The sequence below is a fragment of the Triticum dicoccoides genome, chromosome 5B (assembly GCF_002162155.2).
Source record: "Triticum dicoccoides isolate Atlit2015 ecotype Zavitan chromosome 5B, WEW_v2.0, whole genome shotgun sequence".
NCBI classification, from domain to species: Eukaryota; Viridiplantae; Streptophyta; class Magnoliopsida; order Poales; family Poaceae; genus Triticum; species Triticum dicoccoides.
The window spans coordinates 490,933,887-490,937,602 of NC_041389.1; the positions used below are offsets into that span (position 1 = coordinate 490,933,887).

At 44.2% G+C, this 3,716-nt stretch overlaps 1 pseudogene; it reads left to right on the plus strand.

Annotated features, from left to right (window-relative positions):
• Positions 1-1,900: 1,900 nt before the first annotated feature.
• On the plus strand, positions 1,901-2,850 carry LOC119305869 (annotated as a pseudogene).
• The last annotated feature ends 866 nt before the right edge of the window (positions 2,851-3,716 follow it).

Here is a 3,716-nt window from a genome sequence, read left to right on the forward strand (position 1 = left end):
TTCCACATACCTAACAAATTGGGATAATTTTCAACACTAACCCCCACCTTAGCCCCTCACTATCTCTTCCTCTATGGTGGAGCCAGCGCCCCCTTCCCACTGCCTACCCCAACAATGAGGATGTGACCGAAGATGAAACTACACCCAACCCAAGGTGTCGTTTTCCTGTAGCCGCGTAGGATGAGGGCTCTATGGCGCATGAGGAGGAGAAGGCCGCCCATATAAAGTTTACATAGTCCACTTTCCTCACATTGTTTGCATTTTGAAGCCTAAGTGTGTCTCGGATACGTGTAGATTATTGATGGCTAGGAATTAGTGCATTTTTGCAAGGGTATGAATAAGTGCATCCAGAAAGGAAAAAACGTAATGAATTGCTTTATTTTTGGTTATGTTAAATGTACTAAATTGAAATAACATGTATGTTTATTCGAGCCATATGTCTTGTGATATCGAGTGAGCTAGCCCTGGTTCAAACTCTGCCAATATTTCAATCGAGCTGGAAAAGTTCTCGTGATTAGTTTTATTTCTTGAGTGATTTGGAGTCGAAATGAAATACAAGTCAAGCTCGAGCGATTGACTTGTCTCGCGGTTTCTCCTTTTCACCCAACTAAATGAAATACAAGTCAAGCTCGAGCGATTGGCGTGTCTCGCGGTTTCTTCTTTTCACCCAAGGAGATCATGCATCCATTTCATCAGAAATGAGGATGGGGCGTCGACCCGTTGGTTGTGCTGCTGGAGTTGCAGCCAGACCTCCCGGGTTCGAGCCTCGGCTCTGACTCGCGGCACTCGCGGAGTTTCTCCTATAAAAAAAGCTAACGAGGGTTAGCCCTTGGGTTTGTCTCATTTTTTTTCCATCAGAAGAGCATTTTTTTCTCAGTCCCAATCGAGTCTTTTCCTTTCCTTCCAAGCTAAGCACACACTGCCAAGCAATTTCTAAGTAGTAGACCGATTACCAAACCCAGAAACCCTTCGGGTTAAGATTCACGAAACCAGCCGGCACATCCATGCACGACTTTAAGAAAATATCTTGCCGATACTTCAACATGGACTGCTGCAAACACGATCCGCCGGTCTCCTCCTCTATTATTCCCACGAAAATCCTGCCAATGTTGGACTTGTGCACCAGCTTTTCGTTTCTTCCAGGAAAGAAAGCACCTGTGTCGCACAGCCGTTGTCGTCACAAGTTTGACACGATCGACGCCACGAGAAAAGATTGCTGAAGCTCCCACCCATGCATGCATCCATCACGCCATTGGTTCCACGTTTGGACGGACGAGAAGAACCAGAAGAAGCTGCCACGGAGAAGACAATTAATTAACCTCCGCGTCTGCGATTTAACTAAGTGAGACGCACACGGGAATTCGGTATCGGCGTGCTGCAAATTCTCCGTGTGCGCGTACTTTACAATCTGGCATGAAACACAAGGAAACTGCCAAGAGCAAAAGCAAGCCGTTTTGGTTCCCTTTGGGCATTCCGGCCAACCCATCATCAGCTACTACCGCTTAACTAAAAGAGATACTGGAAAGTTGAGATCTTAGAGAGCCAATCTACACCTTGGGGCATGTGTCTTTTCTGGCCTAAGTGGAATACTTTCTCCATTTCATTCCCCATTCCTAGCTTTTCTTGCATCTTTAGCTTGCTTTCCACTCTCAACATTCCCATAGTGCTAACTCCACATGCCAAATTGTTTTCTATAGATCTTCCTTTTGTGCCTATGCTTGTTTTTCTAAGCTTGTGCTTTCATATGCTTTGGGAGAGCTAGAAAAAAGTTTGATCGTGACATGAGCAAAGTTGTACGCATGCACTTGGATGCCGAGTTCCTGACTATAAATACAACCTTGGAGCCTCAGGAGAAGGCCCATGAATCTGAAACATCTTGCCTCATCTCAGTGGTCTGCTCATGCCATGCTTGAGCTACCACAAAACCCTACTTGTTGTCCTTGATAGGCAGTTTGGCCACCTCTAGCATCGAAGATGAAGATTGGCAAGGGCACAGAGCTCCTGAAGAAGGTGGCTGCGACGTACAAGAACAAGACCAGCGTGGTGGCAGCCAGGCTCCTCGTCCTCGTGTCCCTCCGCCGCCGGATGGCCACCGTCGGCGCCTTCTCCCACAGGATCCATGCGCTTGTGGCTGCCGCTGACCGGGAGAATGGTGCCAGGGTGGACTGCAACAAGGCTCTCATGGTGCGCAAGGTCCGGAAGACGCCAACGCTCCATGGTGGTGAGGTTGTTGTTAATATCTCTCATCAACTGGCACTGTTTGATCAAGGGAATGATGGTGATGGTGGCTGCACTGACTGGACACTACACCCCATCTTCAACGACGATGACAACAACTGTTGTTACACCGACGAGTGCGAGGTGGACGGCGATGAAGATGACGGTGATGTGCTACTCGATGAGTGTGATGAAGAAGTCGACGACCAACCTTCGGTCATGGATGTAATCCGGAACAACCGAGAGGCACAGGGTTTGGAGTTCAGCATTGACAACGAAATCGATCAGGCTGCTGACATGTTCATCACAAGGTTCCGGAAGCGGATGAATCAGAGCTTCTAGTGATCTTGTGAGCTCATATCTGTCTGTTTGTATGACAAAGTCTGAAGCGTACGTATACCGAGTTATCGGTTGCTAATAGAGGTACGGTAGATGGTGGGTGTGAGCTACACTTGTATACCGTATTTAGGTAGGGAGAAAAGGAGATGGACATGGGTTGTCTGCCGGAGAACAGACATTATTTTTCTAGCACACACAAATGAGTTTTCTTTGGGAAAAATATAGCAACGTATGCTACTGAAACAATGCAAGTTAAAGCAGATGTTTACCAAAACTATCAAAGTGATCCTTGCATTTGCGCCGCTATTATTATTTTTGCATATATATATATATATAAACATGTTACTATGATGTCATTTTAGATTTAAACATGGTTTCCAAAGAATACAATATATAATTTGGACCATTATTTCATCTAAATATGCCTGTACAAAATTACATATGCTACTATAATGAGAACATCCATGGAAAATAAAATAATAATCTTACTATATATTTAGGTGAGTAATCTATATTTGCTTTAGCAAATTATATCCCCCATATTTTTCTTAATATATACACTTAAATGTTGCACTGTTAATACATAATAAGACAACAAAGAAAGAAGTGCCTCAATATGTTTTTTTTTCATTATTTGTTCGAGAAAATGCAACCAATAATTATATTACTTAAATATTGGTGGTTGATATCTTAGCGTATGTCCTTTTCACTACTACACAAAAGCCTATTCGAGGCGGGCCTGAATTAGCTTTCCATGGTGATTTTTCTACCTGCCGCTCTTGGCGGTCTCAAATAGATACCTCTTTTAGGTTGTGTGCCCAGTATCCACCTTGGTCTGAGACCTCTCTGAGGCGTGTTTTTTAGCACGCCCTATTGGAAAACGTGTTCATCCATGACGTCTTCTCTATGCGGGGCAAACTCGAATGGGCTGAAATACTGGTGGAGCGAACCTTGCTCTTTGTCGTCATATCCTGGGCACACATATAACGTGAATTTGACATCATCAGACTGTTGTAGAAACAATACAAATAGTAAAGTACACCATACACGAATTTATCCAACCATACGAAGGATTACCACAATCTAGAAAGGAAGGAAAGTATTTCGTCACTATTTTTTTGGTTTACGTGTTTACGTTGTAACTTGCTTCGTCATTTCAC